The sequence below is a fragment of the Portunus trituberculatus genome, chromosome 40, assembly GCF_017591435.1.
Source record: "Portunus trituberculatus isolate SZX2019 chromosome 40, ASM1759143v1, whole genome shotgun sequence".
Taxonomy (NCBI): Eukaryota; Metazoa; Arthropoda; class Malacostraca; order Decapoda; family Portunidae; genus Portunus; species Portunus trituberculatus.
In genome coordinates, this window is record NC_059294.1 from 555,001 (window position 1) to 577,500 (window position 22,500).

A 22,500-nucleotide genomic window follows, 5' to 3' on the forward strand; every position below is an offset into this window, starting at 1 on the left:
CAAATATTCACCCACGACACAAGAGCCACCTGTCACACACACACACACACACACACACACACACACACACACACACACACACACACACTCTCTCTCTCTCTCTCTCTCTCTCTCTCTCTCTCTCTCTCTCTCTCTCTCTCTCTCTCTCTTACACATTAAACAGAAAAAGAACATTAAAACCATCACCACCACAACTACTACCACCACCATCACCACCACCACCACTACTACTACCCACCACCACTACCACCACCACCACCACCACCACCAGCAAAACACATTCATTTCACCACTCAAGGACTCTCAGCACATTCTCTTTCCGCTGTAACAAGTAGGATTAAGAATCAAGATATTCCTCACAAACCCTTCACTATTACATGTAACGCCACTATCATTATACACACAAGCACTAATGTAATATAAGTTTCCTCCCACCTTACCTGCCTTTTACACGCGGACAAATATATAGTCAATTGCAAAGGAGGATGGACGAGCTTGAACTTTCGCGCATGAAGGAGCAGGAGCTAGCTAAGAGGAGATGTGTTTGTGTTTGGTTCAGATCCACACACCCAAGAGACACAGGGTTTCTAAAGAGTTCCTCCCACTAGAGCCGCCGGACGCAGACTTTCCCCCAGCGTGAGACCAAAAGGGGAGGGAATCATAATAGACTTAAGGGAGTTAGCGGAAGGAATTATGCTCTGAATATTTTCGCGTGTGTGATTTTAGGCGGTCAGTTATGTGCAGGATTTGTGCAAGTGTGTGTGTGTGTGTGTGTGTGTGTGTGTGTCTGTCCCCAAGCGCACAAGTTTGGATGGAGCGACTGCACACACACACACACACACACACACACACACACACACACACACACACACACACACACACACACATGCAGATGGCAGGAGTCACGAACAATGGCGGTTCGAGCATGCAGAAGACGAGGACAGAGGTGTAAATTAATGCCATTGTTAAAGGTGTCAGGAGGAGGAGGAGGAGATGGCGGGCAAGCTGGAGGAGAGAGAGAAGGAAGAAGATGAGAGTGGAGAGGACAGTCTTAGCTATAATTTGTATCTCTGTTGTGCGTGAGAGTGTGTATGTGTGTGTATGTCTTTCCTTGCTTACCCTACTAACAGTTTGCGACGGAGCCAAGGGAGGTGATAAGCAGTAATGAGGCGCCAGTAACCTTGTGGTGTTATGGCGCCGATAAGCCGACCAAGTGAGAAGGAAAACGAGGCGGATATAAAAGGGACCACTTCGGAACCATAAAGATTAGAGAAAACGGAAAAAGGGACACTCACTCACTCCTCATTCGCCTCCACATCTTTCTCTTCCTCCTCTTCTTTTTCTCTCCTCTTCTCTTCCTCCTCCCGCCGGCTCCCATGTCATCGTCGGCGCCAGCAGGAAGCACCAGCAGAATACTGAATCTGTAAGCAGGAAATGTTTATGATGCGACATCTACTTTGCGCCGTAAGAAGCAACACACACACACACACACACACACCCTGACCCTGACACCAGAGAAGTGAAGAAGGTGCAATGTCGCCGCCCCTCCCTCACTCCACACCCTCCACTCCTTCCCCAATCACTCCTATTTTCCTCTTCCACCATCCCTAACACACACACACACACACACACACACACACACACACACACACACACCCTGATTTTCTAGCATCCTTACCTAATATTCACCTTCATCTTCCTTAGCCACCACTCCCACACCCTCACATCCTTCACAATTCTTACCTAACACCAACCAACACTCATCTTCCTCACCATCCACCATCAAACACCTTCACATCCACCCATTCCTAACACACCCCTCACTTTCTGCCTCTGCTCTCTACCCACACACACATCTTCACATCTTCACCTATCCTGCCCCATCATCTTACTCCCAACCTACCTCTATGCCTCCTACCTCTCACTGCCTCCTCTCTCTCCCCGCCCCTCCTCTCGCTCCCTTTGTCATCCGCATAATCGGTTATCCCATGTGAATCAGTAATCCGCGCCATGGCCAATCCCTCTAAAAGCTAACACGCCCGGACACAATGGTGGCGCCCGGGGGGTCCTGCTAGGGTCCTGCTGGTGTCCGCCCCCAAGAACAACCTGACGAAGGCGCTAAAGAAGAAGAAAGAGAAGGAGGAATAGGAGAAGGTGGAGGAAAATGAAGTAGTTGTGGTATTAGAGGAAGAATAAAGTATGAAAATAACAAAGCAACGAACAGCGGAATAAGAAAACAAAAATAGAAAATTGCACACAAGAGAATAAACAGACGAGAACGAATAAATCAGGCAATAAACGAGGTAAAGATAAGAAGGAATAAACACGAGGGAAGGAAGAATTAAGGAAGGATATCAAACGCTGAAGAACATGGAGAAGAAAAGAAGACAAGGTAAAACAAGACAAAGGAGAAGAGCATTGAAAAATCTTTACATACGACTGGATTCCAAATAACAAGTGTTGAGATCCTTTGTACATACAGTCCCCCTCACTACTTAATGAGGCAGTTTCCTACCTTTATTTCTAACAAAACTGGGATCTGTCATCCTTTTTTCGTCACAGGTGTCATTGGTTAGAGCTGCCTTTGATGTGTATCTTGGCTAGCCTTTTACTGCCTCATCCGCATCAAGTAGGGAGCCGTTCATGCATACATACATACATACATAAAACATGCATACACACGTACAGTACATACATGCATACATACATACATACATACAGAGAAACAGCTGAATTAACACACACACACACACACACACTATAGGTGGCACCACTATCACCACCACCACTACCACTCTCCACCCTTCTTCTCCCTTCATTCCTCCTCCTCCTTCCTCATTTTCTTACCTTCCACTAGTACTACACTCTACAACTCCAGCACGGACTGCATCTGGAAATGGCCGGAGAATGCTGGAAATTGAGGGGAATGTCGACGACGAGGGGCTGGGAGGCAGGCGGGAAAGTCTCGGTCTCGGGCTGAGTCCAGGGTGGGCGCTCTGAACGGGACTTGTAATCTTTTATTTACTTAGGTCCTACTGAAGGCATCACGGGAGTTATCTATCTATTCTCGTGGTTAATTTGGGCTTTCCATCATGTCTGAGTTTGTAAGCAGTCGGAAGTCTAGCTAAACATTAATGTACAGACAGGGAGACAGGGAGGGAAAATGTTCGTCTCGGCGCTTATATTTACGTAAAATAAATCTTTTTGAAAATCACGAAAAAAAAGAAGAGGCTTGGACTGGAATGCACTTTACATTCTGACTTGGCACACTTTTAAAAATATCCAGAATATAAAATGCTAGCCGAACTGAGTAATAAGAACAGAAACTCCTAAAAAGTACCGGTAACTTTTACAAACGGAGTCACAAAAATATAATTATATCGAAAAGGAAAACGCAGCCAGATTGGATCCTGCTGCATATTCCTAATACTACAAATTTTCACTTTCCATAGAGAGAAAGAAACCACACGTTCCTCGTAGTATAAAGGAAATAATAGTTTTAACTTTTACCAACGGACTCCCCTTAAATTTCAAAACACCGATTGTTTAAGTATATATCATTGGCAGTTATAATTGATTACGTGTTTTTCATATATTTCAAGACTCAAATCAAATACCAAAACAATGCTAGACGTACGAATAAGAAATCTCAAAAATACTCGACAAAAGTGTTGTTTTGCTCCTCCCCTCTGTACCTTCTCCTTCCTTTCCCTCTCTCTCCCACTCCTCCTCTCTTTCACCTCCTATTCCACTTCCTCCTTTCATACATCAGAGTCAATAAGCACTTGCAAACACCTGGAAATCCCGAAACATTAGGCTTAATACTGATGGGGGAAGACGAAGAGTGCTGACCCTAGCAGTGGCGGGGCGGGGCACAGCTGGGGGAGTTTGGCGAGGCAGAGGCAGGGTGCTCGGCGGTGTGTGTGTGTGTGTGTGTGTGTGTGTGTTCAGAGACAAGCCACAAAGCTGAATAATTAGTGTTTAACGTTTATACTGCCACTTGGTACATGTTTCCTCGTTACTAATCACTCTTTACTTGCTCTATAACCATATCCAATATTTGCAATGTTAAAAAGTGTTTCCAAAGATTTCCTGCATTGCTTTTGGTGGCGATAATAGTCTCATGTCCAAGTGAAAGTGTTAGAGCAGTTGTTGCATTGGTCATGAGAGTTAGTGTGTGTGTGTGTGTGTGTGTGTGTGTGTGTGTGTGTGTGTGTGTGTGTGTGTGTGTGTGTGTGTGTGTGTGTGTGTGTGTCACGTACTTAAATAAACGTCAAATATTCGTGACTCCTAGAACACAGACGAGTGAAGGTCAAACACACACACACACACACACACACACACACACACACACACCACCTCCCCCTCCCCTTGCTCACAATAGCCGCTACATACATTACTGCAAACGCACTAACATATATGACTTGTTCAATGCAGAATTCATTTTATCTACAACCACCTCCATGGCGCTAATACTTATTTATTCATTCACTTTCTTATTCATTTATTTGTTCACCTGTTAGTTTGGTATATTTTTTTGTCCTATTTTCTTAATATATCTGCCTATTATCATATCCATCTATTTATTAGTTTATTCATTTCATTATCCTTTCCCCCGTTGCATTGTTTATGAGTTCATTAAATATTCAATACTTTACTTACATATTCATTTCCGTCCATCACCTGTTTATTAATCTCCTTAGTAATGAAGTATTTATTTACGTTTCGCCGCGCCTGTCCGCCTTGAAGCTGCCTGTGTGGTGCGTGGTGTGTGGTGCGTGGTTCGTGGCGAGGGTCGGCTGGCGTCAGAGGAAGGTGGCGTCTTTCTCCACCTGACCGGAGCTGTGACCCCCCGACCTCACGGCGCCACTTTCCTCCACTCTCCTCCACTCCTTACCTCGGCCCCTCACACCCTCCGTCCTCGCCCTCCTGCACTCATCCCGGCCTTCACATTCTCCTTGTATTCTTCCTTTACTTCTTCCTCCACTCATCTCTTCCGTCCATGAACTCCTCTCATCATCTTCCTTTCCCCACTCATCTCTACCAGTCTCCCTCTATTCTTCTTTTATTCTTCCTCCTTTCATCCATTTATCTCCGTGACTTCTTCCTCTCCTCGCCTTTTCTTACTCTACTTATCTTCTTTTAGCATAGTTCCATATCTATTTCATTCCTATTTCCTCCTCTATTCCTCCTCTCTCAATGCCTCCTCCTCCTCCTCCTCCTCCTCCTCCTTACTTCATGATCTTTTTCTCTCACTCCTACCATCCTCCTTACCCTCCCCCCTCTGTCTCTCTCCCTCTCCAGTCCACTTCTTCATCTCCTCCATTCCAGTCCTTCCCTCACCACCTGTTCCTCTCTCACCCATCACCCTCCCTCACCCTCTCCTCTCAGCCCTTCATCCCTCATCCCTACCTCAATTTATTTGCTCCTCCCGTGCCTTTCTTCTCCCTTCCATTCCTCCTCTCCCTCCCCTTTTCACCCCTTACCCCTTTATCACTTCTTTCCTCCTCCTCCTCCTCCTCCTCGTCATCCTCTTTCTACCTCCTCCTTCTCTTTCTTCCCCCGTCTGGCATCTTCCATTCACTTCTTTATCCATCTCTCTCTCTCTCTCTCTCTCTCTCTCTCTCTCTCTCTCTCTCTCTCTCTCTCTCTCTCTCTCTCTCTCTCTCTCTCTCTCTCTCTCCTCCCTCCCTGCCACTCTCTCTCTCACAAATCCTTCCTGGCGTCTCCTCTCCTCACTTGCCTACATTCCATTTAAGGCTCACATTGTGCATTGTTTATTGGATTGCATTCTTTATTTATTATTCAATTATTGATTTATACATATATATCTCTCTCTCTCTCTCTCTCTCTCTCTCTCTCTCTCTCTCTCTCTCTCTCTCTCTCTCTCTCTCTCTCTCTCTCTCTCTCTCTCTCAAGCATTTTCATAATGATTTTTTTCTCTTTTTCATCCCTTCCACGCTACTTCCTTTCTCATTTCACTTCCTTCTTCTTCCTTTTCTTTCTTTTCTTCTTGTTCCTTCTCCTCTTCCTCCACCTCCTCCTCCCCCCTCCTCCTCCTGTTCCTCCTCCTCCTCCTCCTCCTCCTCCTCCTCTTCTCCTGCTCCTCCTGCTCCTCCTGCTCCTCCTCCTCCTCTTCCTCCAGGATAAGCCGCACTCAAAAGATACTAAAAGATTTTCCTAAACGACTTTTATGTTGATGGATCAGAAGATGTGTGTGTGTGTGTGTGTGTGTGTGTGTGTGTGTGTGTGTGTGTGTGTGTGTGTGTGTGTGTGTGTTTAAGTAGGTAGCTGTGTACATTTTTACGTACATTCATCACGGATTTAGCATGGAAAGTGTACATGTAATAATATTTCTTCGTGGACGGTTTTTTGTGTGTACATGTGTGTGTTCGCCTGTCCGCGTGCTTGTCCGGCTTAGAAAACAGTAATGTGGCTTTACTACTATGCGTGGTTAGGTAAGGAAAGATGGTGGTGGTGGTGGTGGTGGTGGTAGTAGTGGTGGTGGTGGTGGTGGTGGTGCTTGTGGTGACAGCAACAACAACAAAAGCAACAACAATAATGACAAAGTGGTGGTGGTGGTGGTGGTGATAGTGGTGGTGGTGACAGTAACAACAACAAAAGCAACAACAATAATAATAATGATAATATTAATAATAAAAATAATAATAATAACAATAATGATAATGATAATAATAATAATGATAATAATAATAATAATAATAATAATAATAATAACAGCAAAAGTTTTTTATACAATTTCCTTCCTCTGTCTTTTCTATTTTGTTCTTGCTTCTTCTTCCTTTTATTGGTTATCCTTGCTATCTTGCTCCACACACACACACACACACACACACACACACACACACACACACACACACACACACACACACACACACACACACACACACACACACACACACACACACACACACACACACACACACACACTGAACATTGCTATCATTTTTTCAAACATGTGAATGCATAAAAAGTTGACAAAATGCTTCAGAATAAAAAGAAACTGAAAAAAGTCTCTCCACCGATACAACAAAAGAAAAAGAGAAAATGAAGACATAAAGACACACCTTAAAAAGAAAGAAAGACAAATAAATAAACAAAGAAAACAAAAAGAAAAGAAAAACGATATTAAAGCGAGTTTTCAGCACGAGAGAGAGAGAGAGAGAGAGAGAGAGAGAGAGAGAGAGAGAGAGAGAGAGAGAGACGAGGACCTCCCACTTACAGGCGCGTGAGTCTTGTGTTTACCTTTGGCGTCTCCTGCCTACAGAAGAGTAAGAGAGGGACGCACTGAATGCACATCGCACCCTCTCTCTCTCTCTCTCTCTCTCTCTCTCTCTCTCTCTCTCTCTCTCTCTCTCGAGGTTATTGAATACCTGTTTTGTTGCACAGTGTCCGGTTTTGTCTGTTTGCTTTGTGGTGCCGAGTGTTTGTGGTGTGTGTGTGTGTGTGTGTGTGTGTGTGTGTGTGTGTGTGTGTGTGTGTGTGTGTGTGTGTGTGTGTGTGTGTGTGTGTGTGTGTGTGTGTGTGTGTGTGTGTGAGAGAGAGAGAGAGAGAGAGAGAGAGAGAGAGAGAGAGAGAGAGAGAGAGTTTAGAGCAATGCGTAGGCTAAGGTTTGCATCACTTGTGCCAAAACAAACAATGAAGTCAGTCTGATATTGTTCTCTCTCTCTCTCTCTCTCTCTCTCTCTCTCTCTCTCTCTCTCTCTCTCTCTCACTCTGGCTGTCTGGAAAACAAGTAATATATTCATGTAAATGCTGAAAACGTAACATCAGCTTCATCTCATCCTTGGAAAATCCACTCTCAGACTCTCAGAAATGCGAAAAAAACACATATATCATTGAATCTCCCGTGCACTCCTTTGCTTCTTCGTCAGTGTTTTTCTCCTTCAACTTATTACGATGGATGGCAGGTTCCTTCGCCCTCAAGAAGAAGAAGGAGGAGGAGGAGGAGGAGGAGCAAGAGGAGAAGGAGATGGTGAAAGAGAAAAGGGATATGAAATGAGAAGAGGAAGAAGATGAGAAGGATTATTACATTGGTGAACTTGCATAGAGAAGGAGAAGGAGGAGGAGGAGATGAAGGAGAAAAGGGATATGAAATGAGAAGAGGAAGAAGATGAGATGGATTACTACATCGTGGTGAACCTGCATAGAGGAGGAGGAGGAGGAGGAGGAGGAGGAGGAGGAGGAGGAGGAGGAGGAGGAGGAGGAGGAGGAGGAGGAGGAGGAAAGGGAGATGTAATGAGAAAAGGAAGAGGAGGAGGAGTAGGTGGAGGAGATCATTACAGCGATGGAGTGAGTAGCAGTGAGGCAATGCAGCGGCGGGCAGGAGGTTGCGGTAAGCAGACCTCAGCGGGCAGAGAGTGAGAGGGTGTAATTGAAGGTTGAACTCGTGTGACGTAAGTGTAACGTTTCGTGATTGGCGGTAGTTTGGTGTTTTTTTGGAGACGCAGAGTTATAGCGGAGCGTCGCTAAGAGCCGCCTAGAAACGCAGCGAACACCGTGAGTTATGAGGCTGATCCCCAAAGCCCTTTTTAAGAAGCACAATTGCCGGCGTGTTTTTATGCTGAGGGTTCTCGGAGATCTTTCTTTCTCTTTTTTTTCCGACTGTCTCTCTTTCTCTCTGTCTGTTAGTGTGTCTGTCTCTCTCTTAGCCGGCCGCTCTTTTTGTGGGTTTTGGCAATAGAGAAATAACAACGCGGTGATAAATTCTCGTAATGGATATTGATAAGTCCTATTTGTTTTTCAGCTCGAAGCGTGGCAAACGTTTGACGGGAAATCGTGTGTCGGCAATCGTTTAACAAGAGTGAGCGTTTCTTTTGTTCTTTAGAGACATGGATTGGCGAAATATAGTGGAATTAAGTCATTGTTATTGCCACTCCGCCCTCTGCAAGGACCCGCCCGCTCGCCTCCCTGCCTCATGGCCCCTCCAGACCTCTGCCCTCCACGCCCTTTCCGCCCTCCGCCCGCGCTCCCTTCACCCACGTACCCCTCCCCCCATGAACCGCCGCCCGCGTGAGCCCACCTCCGCCCATGTACCTCCGCCCCTCAACGCCCATAGACACATGAAGACGCGCCGTGAGTACAACAGCCTCCTCACTCAGTCTCGCCTGGAGGGAGGGAGGGAGGCGCTCCAAACAGACAGACAACTACTCTCTCTCTCTCTCTCTCTCTCTCTCTCTCTCTCTCTCTCTCTCTCTCTGCACCTGGGCGCGAGATAAACGCCACTTTTTCCCTCGATATTAAATAGAACTTTACGATAGGCGTCCACCGCTGATGAAACGAGCCAGTTTTTGTCCGGCATCTAAAACAACTCGCGTGATCTACAGGTATACATATTTACACCTGTTTACTGCCACTCGGCCAGCCCCCAGCAGTCTTCCTGTAGTCATCATGGGTACAACCTCAGACTATTAATGGTGCTTCTGATGTTGCTAATACCGTTGATGCTACTGCTACTGTGACTTTTGATACTACTATTAGTCTTGTATAGTACTATTTTGGATGTTACTACTAACACTGGCACTATGGCTGCTGCTTCTTACTAATATTGCTACCTACCTCTACCACTACTTTTACCATTACTACTACTACTACTACCCCCGTTATCACTATCACCAGCCCCACCACCACCTCTACCACGTCCCTGTAACACCCACGCGTGATAAAACAGCACGAGTCATATCTCCTCCAGCCCTTGATTCCATAAGTCCTATACGAGTATATATTTTTTCTCCCCTGGCTTTTGAGGGCGTGTCTAGGAGGACGATCTGGGTGTTGGCCGCCTGGCTCGTGGCAGGACCCTCCGCCGCATAAGGCAGGTGGTAACGAGGTCGTTTTTACAGGTGTGTCAGGCGTGTGTGTGTGTGTGTGTGTGTGTGTGTGTGTGTGTGTGTGTGTGTGTGTGTGTGTGTGTGTGTGTGTGTGTGTGTGTGTGTGTGTGTGTGTGTGTGTGTGTGTGTGTGTGTGTGTGCTCTGGTGGATCAGATTGGACCCGTAGTATTGACACAGGACACCAGGAAGGAGACATTAGCATATTAAAACTCATAGAAACATACACACACACACACACACACACACACACACACACACACACACACACACACACACACACCAGCACGGTAAGGATCACATCTTCCCACACTCCACACTCTCTCCGCCCCGCACATCATCCCTGTCTTCAGCCTCTATCATCGACTCCTCTCATCACATACATCTTCCTCAGGCTTCCATTTCTCTTTGAGGGCTGAACCTGTTCCATCAGCGTCCCTCATTCTTTCTCCTCCTCCTTCTCCTCCTCCTCCTACTCCCATTCCTCCTACTCCTTCTTCTCCTCCTCCTCCTGCGGCAGATGCACTTCTCGTCACGTCCTGCGGGTTGCTCCTGTTTGCTTCATAAACATCAACGAGAAAAAAAAACACCAGATCCCCCCAGTGTGTTTTTCCTCCAGCCCTGCAAACTCTATTTTTTTCCCTCTTTTGAGCAGTGATAGTCTCGTTTTCTCTGGTCACCTCGTCAAAGGAGTCGGGGGAACTGTGCTAATATTTCCTTACCTCGCGGAATTGGGGGTATAAAAAGCTGGCAAGTGATCTAGTTCCAGGTTGTGTGTTGTGTCTATTCAGGTGTGTGTGTGTGTGTGTGTGTGTGTGTGTGTGTGTGTGTGTGTGTGTGTGTGTGTGTGTGTGTGTGTGTGTGTGTGTGTGTGTGTGTGTGTGTGTGTTTGAGTTGTGTGTGCATGTGTGTCCCTTTCATTTAGGTCTTGAGAGGAATTATAGCGAGTGGATGTATGTTTTTATCCTTGTCAGATTTCTGCTTTTTGTTGCTGTCGTGTTGAGAGACTATAAAGGGCGCGCTCGTTTGCTCTATCCTCCTCCCTCTGGTACCGCGACCGCGCTCCGAGGTGCAGGAAACTAATCCCTCTGTCTTTGTGTGTGTGTGTGTGTGTGTGTGTGTGTGTGTGTGTGTGTGTGTGTGTGTGTGTGTGTGTGTGTGTGTGTGTCGCGGTGGGAGGGCTGGAAAGCACACCTCAGAACCAGATTACAGAGCGCAACACACTACTAATTGTTGCCATAACCTTTGCCCTGATGTATCGCCCTTTCAAATATTACTCTTCTACCCCCTGCGTCTCCTCCTCCTCCTCCTCCTCCTCCTCCTCCTCCTCCTCCTCCTCCTCCTCCTCCTCCTCCTCCTTTTCCTCCTCCTCCTCCTCTTACTCGTAGTCCTCAAGCGTTGTAAGTTGGTGCTAATGTTTACACGGTGAAGTTAACGCAGCTCGTAATAACAGGCCACGCCCCATAAACACGTCTCGCTCACTTACGCCGACGATGAAGGAAAGATAATCGCTGGAAATTCAGAAACAAGATGAAAAGTTATGGTTTCGCATGGAAGATCTTTTAACTTTCTCCTACTTGTGCGATTTTCCGCCTCTTTCTTTCCATTATTTTTTTTTCTTTCTCTCTCTCTTCATCTGATTCTTCCTCCATCTCAGACTTCTCACTCCCTCCTCCTCCTCCTCCTCCTCCTCCTCCTCCTCCTCCTCCTCCTCCTTCTCCTCCTCCTCGTCGACCAACTTTCTCGCCCTCCAATTTTTCTTTCATCTTTCTTCTTTTCACATTATTCCTTTTGTTCTTCTTATTCGTTGTGTTCATATTTTTGTTAGCTTTATTTCTTACGTTTGTTCTCTTTCCCTTCACCTCCTCCTCTTCTTCTTCCTCCTCCTCCTTCTCCACCTTTTCAGTGGTACCTTGAAATCAGAGAGAAAATAGGAAGGTATCGCCAAGAAAAGCATATAAATTCCTCCCACTCAATTTACCTTCTTCCCTCCGCCTCTCCAACCAGCCTCCCTCTTCTCTCCTCCTCTTTCTCCTCCTCTCCTCCTCCTACCCCTCCTCCTCCTACTTCACAGCGGCGATAATGACTAGAAACCTGAAAGATAAAAAAAAGAAACTACTCTTTTCAAAGAAGCATATCAGTCTCTTTTACTCGCAGTCTCTTTCAGTCCAACACTTTTCCACCTTCTCCTCCTCCTTTACCTCTCCACCACCACTACCACCACCACCACCACCCACGAACGAAACGAAGGAAAACGACAACAACGGGAGTACCTCCGAACAACGCGGAGATGGTCGCTTCGTGAGAGATTACATCGATTGGTCCGTATTTGGGCAAACTTGGACCGCTGAACGGCTCGGAGGCAGCCTTATAGGGGCCGGCGGCTCGCTCCCGATACAATCCCGCGCTAATGAAGAGTCGAGCCGCTGGACGCCACAATGAGGCCACAATGACATTAACGACGGCAGGCAGCGAGAGGGAGAAGGGAGAGGTGGGTGGGAGGGAGAGCTGGACGAGAGGAGGAGGGGGCCAGAGCAGACAGTGAGGCTGGGAGAGGCGGTAGGGACAGAGGAAGGGGAGAGAGGCAAGCATGGAAGGAAGGATTGGAGAAAAGGAAAGAAAGAGACAGAGGAAAGATAGTAGAGACAGGTGGGAGAGACAAGGCAAGACAGACAGGTAGGGAAGGAAGGGAGAGAGAAGGAAAGAGGACCAGGTAGGTTAGGAGGGAGAAGAGAAGGGTAGGGACAGGTATATCGGGCAGAGAAAGGATGCGGGAACTGAGGGAGGTAGGAGAGTATAAGGACAGGAGAAGCAGAGAAAGTGAGAGGAAGGGCGAAGAAAGAGTAACAGGTGAAGGGAAAGGGAAGGGAAGGAGTGATGTAAGGTATGGAAGAAGGAAGGAGAGAAGGAAAGAACAATTGAGGGGAAGGAAGAGGAGGAGGAGGAGGAGGGGGAGAAGGAAGAGGAGGAGGAGAAGGTACAGGTGAGAAAGTGAGGGAAGGAGTGATGTAAGGTACGTAATTCACACGGGGGAAGAATGTTAAGAGGAGGAGAAGAAGGAGGAGGAAGAAAAAGAAGAGAAGGAGGAGGAAAATATAAAGGAATGTGAAAGAGAGAGAGAGAGAGAGAGAGAGAGAGAGAGAGAGAGAGAGAGAGAGAGAGAGAGAGAGAGAGAGAGAGAGAGAGAGAGAGAGAGACGAGGGGTTTGAGTAGGCAAGCCAGTGTCTCGAGCAGCAAACGTCTCTAAGCCTACCTACATTTTGGCCAATTTGTCCTGAGGATCATTTGACCTGAGACTTATATGACTTGACGACCATCCCCTCACCACCCCAAGTACCAAGCGCACAAACATTCAGATACACAGACACATAGACACACAGACAGAGAGATAGACACACAGACAGAGAGACAGACACACAGGCAGACAGACACACAGGCAGACAGACACACAGGCAGACAGACAGACAGACAGACAGACAGACAGACAGACAGACAGACAGGCAGACAGATAGGCAGACAGAAGGGCGGACAGACTTACAAATGGAGCACCAGAGTGGAAGTGAAGGAGTTCATGTGTCAAAGTCAGGACGCCCGTGACTCATCCACGCGACACACACACACACACACACACACACACACACACACACACACACACACACTTTACTTACTTATTTACTTACTTACTTACTTACTTACTTACTTACACACACACACACACACACACACACACACACACACACACACACACACACACACACACACACACACACACACACACACACACACACACACACACACACATAGGGTCACGAAGTCATCAAAATCAATGCAACCCGGAACTATTCATCCTAAGACAAACATCTTTTTCTAACTTCAATAACAACAACTACGTACTACTACTAATATTAATACAGCTACTCTCTCTCTCTCTCTCTCTCTCTCTCTCTCTCTCTCTCTCTCTTTCATTTCTAGCGCAGTGTTGGGCTGGAGTACCGGGAAGTGAGGAAGAGCGAGGGTCGAGTACTGGGGGCCTTGAAAACGCGGCCCCATAAAGACGTACCATCTGTCAGGGCAGCCACACTCCACCCTGCAGCGCACCATTAGTTCACAGCACGGGAAAGGAAGAAACACTACAAAAGGACGTGCAGAGAGAGGATTTTTGCCCCTTTATGCTTCCTCGGACCCATACACAGTGAAAGTGATGCTCAAACAAGGCCTGGTGTAGAAAAAGGAAGGGACAGATTGACTTTCATCCTCGTGTTCTCTTCAAGAACTCTTACATGGAGCCAGGGAAAGTGCTGGTTGGTGAGTGCTGAGGGAGTTTCTAGTCTTACAGCTGCTTCAAAATGTATAAATGGTGTTAACTTTTCAGTACTATGACGTGTTTTCATATTTATTCTGTTTACTAATTGTGCGGTTTTATACAGCTTCATGAACTTACGTATGTGGGCCCTAAAATAGTGAAGACTGTAGCCATTAATCTTCTGACCTCCATAGATCCTTCCTAAAGTCAATAAAATCGTCTATTCGTACCCAAAACTCTAGGTAAAAATGAGTCCCACTTCTGAAGAGGTTAAGGAGAGGGAGTGTGGAGCGTTGACTCGTATCCTTCTCCAGAACAGAAGAGAGTAGCTAGATAAATAGATACCCTTTTAAGAGACCAATGATTTATCTGTTGTTTGTCAACTCTTGTATGTACTCTCATGTATATATTCTGTAACTTAGCGACTACAGGCTTCATGCAAATGTAACGAGTAAGTAAGTAGTTGTTTTGATGTCTTTCCTCATAAGCCAAGCGCACACTGCAGATAGGACTTACTGATATACAACACTCTTCATTCTCTACCTCTCCTCCTGATCTTCTGTACAGACACAACACTCAGGCCTAACACTGCAACACTCTAACACTGTCTTTGTTAGTCAATATTTGCCATTATTCCTCCCATAAACAGAATATACTTTTTATGTAAGGTGGAAAAGCTGGGCAAGGACAGCATAAAACGAAAAATAAAGACCCATTTAGTTACTAGTCCCCTTGCAGGTCCGAGAAAGTTAGCTAAAAGAGAGGGATATAAGTTTTGAAACCTCCCTCTTAAATGATATCAAGTCATAGGAAGTTTGAAATACAGAAGCAGGTAGGGAGTTCCAGAGTTTACCAAAGAAAAGTATGAAGGATTGAAAGTACTGGTTAACTCTTGTATTAGGGAAGGTGGACGGAGTAGTGGTGAACAATTGAGAGTACTGGTTAACTATTGCATTAGGAAAGGTGGACATAGTAGTGGTAAATAGTTGAGAGCACTGGTTAACTCTTGCAATACGGAAGGTGGACAGAGTATTGGTAAATAACTGAGAGTACTGGTCAACTCTAGCATTAGGGAAGGTGGACAGACTAGTAGTAAATAATTGAGGTTATTAGTTAACTCTTGCAGTAGGGAAGGTGGACAGAGTAGTTGGAAATAATTGAGTGGTGAAGGAAGACTGTCCCCCCTCTATCAGTCCCCAGATCTACTACACTTACAAAACACTCCAGCCAAACTCTGCAGTACTCTAACACTGTCTCAATGAGTGAATATTTGCCTCTATACCTTTCCAATAGACCAAATACACTGCAAATAGGTGGTGAAGGAAGACTATCCCGTCTATCAGTCCCAGATGTACACTGACACAACACTCGAGCCAAACAGTGCAGTACTTTAACACTGTCTCAATAATTGCAATGCGGCACGTGGCGTCTCAACGTTCCTGCAGCTTCTAATGGGCGGCAATAAAAGGTTTGGACTCCACAAGGGCGAGGGTGATGAGGCGGAGCGTGTGTGTATGTGTGTGTGTGTGTGTGTGTGTGTGTGTGTGTGTGTGTGTGTGTGTGTGTGTGTGTGTGTGTGTGTGTGTGTGTGTGTGTGTGTGTGTGTGTGTGTGTGTGTGTGTGATCGTCACTTATTAACCTCCACGGCTGAAGAAGATCCTTGAGAGTAAAGCACGAGCCAGTCCATTTCCTCTTAATCTCTCTCTCTCTCTCTCTCTCTCTCTCTCTCTCTCTCTCTCTCTCTCTCTCTCTCTCTCTCTTCACTTCCTCGTCCTCCTTTTCCTCCTCATTTTTTTATCTCTTCCCACTTTTCCATCGCCTTCTCCACTACGTCGTCTTACTATCCTCTCATTTGCTTTCTTCTTTTTCCTCCACCTTCTCCTCCTCCTCCTCCTCCTTCTTGCTCCTCCTACTCATCTCCTCCTCCTCCTTTTCCTCCCACACAACAACAACCATCGCCATGCATTGTAGTGCCGCTCAACAACGACAAATACGCGGCGATAAACAAAAGCATTTCCTTATACAGAAAGATGATCTTTTAAAAACACTCCACGTCTGACCTACACGTTTCTCACTCTCTCTCTCTCTCTCTCTCTCTCTCTCTCTCTCTCTCTCTCTGTTGAGCACTAAAAATGGACAAACAGCGTAGTAAAACCCGATAAAAAGGAGGAGAAAACAATAAATAAAAGCGACAGTAATACACGGAGAGACGACCTGACGACCTGCCGACCTCCTCCCCGCCCGACGCAGCGCTCACTCCACCCCCGGATTGGTCACGGGCGAGCCTCGCGCATTAGTCGATCAATTACCGGCGGCTCAACGCGGTCCAACGCTCACTCGTGGCGGGAATCATTTGTGCCTTATCTGCGCTGACCCGGGCCACGCTCTCCCGGGCCACGATGAGTCGGAGCATGTTCGTCTGTGTTATCCTGGCCATCAGGAGCTCATTACCGTGTCCCCCCGCCTGCCCCGCCCCCTGTGTCCCGCCCCCGCCTCCCGTCCGTGCCGTGACCTCTCGCCCCGCGTCATCTGTCGGGTCCCGGCCGCCGCCTGTCGCTCGCCGGGGTGTGGCGCCCTCCCTCACCCCTGGACGTGTTTCCTCCTTTTTTCTTCTCCTTGACTTGGCTGTCACCATTAGTTTTTTGCACTTCATTTACATCTCCCCGCAACGCTTTGCATTTTGTCTTGCGTCTGAGTGCGAGGTTTTACACTTTGTCTTTATGTCTCGGGACGTGTTACATTGTTCCGCGTCCCAGCGCTTTGCTCTTCATTTTCGCGATTCATTGACGCCTTCGCATACGTTTTGATATTTTATGTGACGTGTTACTGAACGCTTGGTGCTGTTGTCTTTTTTTCTCCATGTTACAGAATGTCTGACACGTCGATGATTTATCGCAGCAGGTTTCATTTTATATTTTGCACCTTTCAGCTGTCGTCCACTTTATCCGACACCTTTCAGAGCGTTTTCTATTGTTTGCATCTTACGTTACTTGGCGCGGTTTATGTTACACCTCTGCCCTCCTCCATAAGCTGTACATCATTTTTTTTCCTTTGGTTTTGCATCTTTTATTGCAGTTGTGCTTTTAGTGTCGTGTTCTTCATTTCGTATGCTAAGTGTATTCATTATTTTAGTTTACATGTTTATTGCGTAGTACAATATAGTTCCAGTGTTGCAGTGATCAAAAGTTAGTTAATCAGTCAGATATTAATAATTTTACCTCTTCTAGAAAGTTTCATTGTTAATAGTTGTACTTTTCATTATTTCCACACAAACACATCACATCTACAACTTGGCACAGATATTTCCTATTTTCGGTTCCGCTCAAGCTTTCCACATGTTCCTTCTACACACACATCACTCATTAACCTTCCCTCCACATGTTCCCTCCACAATAAGCTTATTCTCTCTATCTTTTTTCTTCACTACACCCAAACCATTCTCACCACTTTCCACATATCTACCTCACACAGGTCATCCTATTACCCTTCCACCTCTATGTCCCACAATCGATGCCCTCCACCCTCTACCCTCGACACTTTATTCCTTCCACTTCACACCATCTACGTTCCATCTTCCGCCAGCGCCACTCCCTCAGTTCCAGCCTCTCTCCATTCCCTCCCTTCCCTCTGTTCTTCTATCTTCCCCTTCCTACCTTCCTCTGCCCCTCTCCTCTCTCTCTCTCCCTCGGTTCCCTGTAGCCTGTCTCCATCTTCAAGCCTCCGCCACGAGCCAACGGAGCGTCAAGGAACACAGCACAGCCTCTCCCTTAAGCTGGTCGCGAGAAACAATTCGAAAGAAGAAACAGTGACGTGTGTTGTAGGTGGAATGTTTTAGCGTCTTTCCGCCCCATTGTTGGCAGGTGTGTGTGTGTGTGTGTGTGTGTGTGTGTGTGTGTGTGTGTGTGTGTGTGTGTGTGTGTGTGTGTGTGTGTGTGTGTGTGTGTAAAGTCGCACGTACATAAGCTCAAGAAGGCAAGCAAGTTAACACTCCACATTATTTAATAGTATAATACCCACCGTCATCTGTTGATCTCCTTATGTGTAAACGCATCTCCACGTCCTTCTCCTCCTCCTCCTCCTCCTCCTCCTCCTCCTCCTCCTCCTCCTCCTTCTCCTCCTGCTGCTGCTGCTCTTCTCCTTTGTTGTCACACTTGCCTTTCTTATTGCCTTCACATGTAATCGTTGATATTTAGAGGAACACGAACCCTCCTCCTCCTCCTAGTCATCCTCCTCCACCTCCTCCTCCATTCATCCTCCACCTCCAGCTCCTCCTCCTGTTGGTCGCTGTGGCGGGAGATCTTCGATAGCACGGGGGCCCATAAATGTCCGCGATCGAATGGGCCAAACGATGGGGGACTGTTAACGCCGCGTCCGTAATAAGCATCCCGGGCGCCGCTTTCAGCATCTCGCCACGGGATGCTCGTAAGTCTGGCCGGTGAAGCGCTCACTGAACCCTCGCAGTCATGCCTATTTACGGGGCTTATAAATACACCTCTTGATAATTACAGGCTCCCGGGGATGACTGAGGGGAGGGCAGGTGGAGGGAAGGGGTGTATGAGTATGGCGGGTGATGAGGGGAGGGTGCTGAGTGAGTGGAAGGCAATGGAGGCAGTTACATAGGCCTACCCAGTGTGTGGTTCCTAAATGCCTGGCGAGTTTGTGGGTATCTCTCCTGAACTTAACAGTGGATGTGCTTGTGTTAGTTTTTCATCTTGTGTCTTCTTATTCCTAATGATTTTAATATCTTCAATACAAAGACGCATTTTTACTACAAGTTTTGGATGTTATTAGACGATTTTATTTATATTAAGAAGGTTCTATAAGGATCAAGAGATTAAGAGCCAGACCCCTTACTATTCTAATTTCCACATAAGTTTCTGAAGCTGTATAAAACTGCCAAATTGTAACTAGAGTGAATATGGAAACACGTCTTGGTGCTGAAGAGGTTAAATTTACTAGTGATTTTTTTTCCGTGCCGCTGAGTAGTTAACCATCAGTCACATTTGCCATTAGCACAGTAACCTCGTAATCTATCGACAACCTTTTGAATTCATCAGGCGACTTCAGTGTCATCTATCGGTCGAGTCCTGAACCAGCCTCTCGACACTACGGTACCTCTTATCTAGCGGTCCAATATCTTACTCTTATCATTCCCGTGTCACAGCGATCTGACGTGAAGGTGCTACAAAAATGCCTTACGATCACCTCATCATTTTCACTTCCCTCAGAGTATATTGTGTGGCTATTCAAAGTTCCATTACACTGTCACATCATGGTGGCTCCAGAGTGTTGAAGAGGATTATATAAATTTATGGACAGGGATACTTAGGTGGGTGAAGATATGACAGCCTCGTGTGCGTCTGTCTAGCTAATGGGTTCTTGTATATAGCTTTCCTTATGTTATGTTAGATTGTTGAAGCAAATCATGCGTATATTGACAAGATCTCGTGACGTCTAAGATAACTGTGAAGATCTTCTGTTATCTGGTTTCTTTCTTTCGTGTTTAATTGGCGAAGCAGCTTGTAGGTAATGAAAAGACCTTGTGACGTCAATGCTTTAGTAATAAAGGTTCTATTATTGGCTTCCTTGATGGCTTTTATGTTTAATTATCGATGCAACTCGTGTGTACTGACAAATCTTCGTGACTCAAAACTTTTCTCAGTCCTGATATTAGCACCACTCTACCTTAGACTCGTATCCTTGCTTCACCTCCACTATTTCAAAAGGCTTCATTAAAGTCCACGCGAGTTTTTAAGGTGTTTTTACGGTTCCAAAGGTAGATTGACAAAATTTCAACATTATCAACAGGAGAAATACGCTTGAAAACCCTGCTAATCATTTCTGCGGCCCTAAAAATAGTCTTGGTGAGAAAGTAAAGCGTTTCTGAATACGGACCTTAGCGCATTACATACAACAATGACAAGGCGCCCCTGAACATTTCCTTCAAGCATCCCTCAGGGCACGTGTTCCCTACTTTGGAGAGCCTCTGTCGTAGATAATTAAGATTCCGACATCCCGCCTGACGCCATCAATATCTCCGGCCCTTAGAGAGAGAAGGAATAAAAGAAAGGGAGAGAGTAAAGTGTATATTTACGATAAGGGAAGTCAGAAATCACCGCCGTAACAATGCCGGGCGGTGCAGGTAATTACATATAGTCTTAATTACTTGTGACGCAGGTGCGCGCGCTCTCCCTGTCCCTTGTCCCTACCCAGCTCCCTCTGGACAGGTGCTGGGGGCTGCCGTGCGCTGCCGAGGAGGAGGAGGAGGAGGAGGAGGAGGAGGAGGAAGAGGAGGAAGAGAACGAAAATGAAAAAAATGAACACGAAAAACATGAAGACGAGTACGAAAAGAACGAGGACGAAGAAACAGATGAAGACAAGGAGGTAAATAGAAAAGAATAAAGAGGAAGACTGACTGTGAGGGGAAGGAAGTGATGGATTTACAATATACCATTAGTCCCCGACCTTTTGTAGACTTCTGTCCATATTTGCCAGTGTTAATGTAGCGGAGGGGAAAAAGAGATACAGAAAAATATGTAAGACACACACACACACACACACACACACACACACCCCAATCCGTCTATTCAGCACCTCAGACATCACAGGAGAAGAGAAGCGCAAGAGAAGCAAGTGTCTGAATAAAAGGAGGATGAAGTTGAGAGTCGATCGAGTCTTGTGGAATACAGAAGCGAATGTGACGAGACGATGAGAGGTCTTGCCCGCCTCGTAAAGTGGATTTTTTGCCGGTGGGTGCTGTGGGTGGGGCGGGACGAGGCGGGGCGGATGAGAGGGTGGGCGTGATGTGGAGGACGGTGAAGTGGGGTGCAAAGGAGTGAGAGAATGGGAGGTAGAGAGACAGGGAGGGATGGAGGGACGGTGGGTGGGGTCCGACAATGTGTCACAGTGGGCGCGGTTGCAACGAGGATGAAGGAGGGACGGAGGGAAGGAAGGAGGTAGGAAGGGAGAGGAGAGGAATGGAGGGAGAGTGAAAGGGTGATAGAGATGGTTTGGGTGCGTGAGGGTGAGGAAGAGGAGGAGGAGGAAGAGGTAAGGGTCAGAGGGGAAGAAGGAAAAGGGAGAAGAGGAGAAGAAGGGGAGAGGAGGACAAGAGGAGGAGGGAGAAGGGAAAGAAGTGTTGGGTGAGGGTGGGGGAAGGTCCACCGCCCGCCGTGCACTGCATACCAAAAGGAACGGACGCTTCAGCACGCTTCGTCAACAGTCTTTGGATAATGATATTTTCCAACGCCCAAATTATCAGTCGAGGCGAACACTCTCCCTCACCTCCCTTCATCTCACTCCCTCACCACCTCTCATCTCCCTCTCTCCCTCTCTCCCTCGCCACTCTCTCTGCCTCTCCCTGGTTCTTCAGTCCTTTGTAATCCCAAAACGCCTCCTAAACAGCTGCCATTTATTCCCGCCTCCTCCGCAGGTCCCGGCAAGGCATTGTGCTAGAATCGTGTTATTAGTGTGAGTGCGGGTGAGCGCGCCGCACCTCCGCCCCGCCCCCTCAGTGCACCTGTTAAATAGAGCACCCCAGTCCTAATTACACCTGCTGGCTCCTAATTACACCTGCCACACCCACTAATGACACCTACTCGGTGTTCCCTCAGTGGCATCTCAAAGGGGAGCGTCCGGGAATGGCGGTGACGGGCAGGAGTCCCTCGCCACACACCACAGGCAACAGGCGGACGCGATGCCCTGAGTCCTTGTGTAATAATGGACGAAAGCCCTTGATAACATGGGACGTCAAGGGACTTAATGCAACAATAATATTACCTCCAACCTTAGAGGCGGCACAAAACTCGACAAGGTCACTGTTGCATTCAATAAAGCTGTCAGCCCGGTCTTTCTCTCCAATATTTACTAAGGTAAGCTATTTACAGCAACCAGCCAACATAAGCGAGGACACCAGTGATGCAGAGACCCACACAGCACCGGCGGCCGTGACCCCGGGATGCTGAAGGTCGGAAAATGTGTTGTCCTTCCCCGCCCGCAGTCCGCCCGCCCAGGCCACGCCCACGACTCTGCCGGCCTTCTCTCCGCCTTCATCGCTTCTCCTCAGACTTCTCCTGGTTGTTCCTTTCCAACTTCCCTCGGGCAGCCCTCATACTCTTCCTTCACGGCGCGGCGCTCGGTTGCAGCCTTGCAGGTGGCGGCGTGGGGCGGGGCGAGGCGGTGCGTCCTCTGCCAGCGCCATCCGTCACGCCCCTGGCGAGGGCGGGGCCGGGTGGCCGCGCACAGGAGATTTGCCTCCACAGACTTAAATATTTTACCGTCGGGTTGACGTACTAGCCTGCGCCATTTGCATTAGGAGAAAACAAAAGAATATTGGCAAGAAATAATGT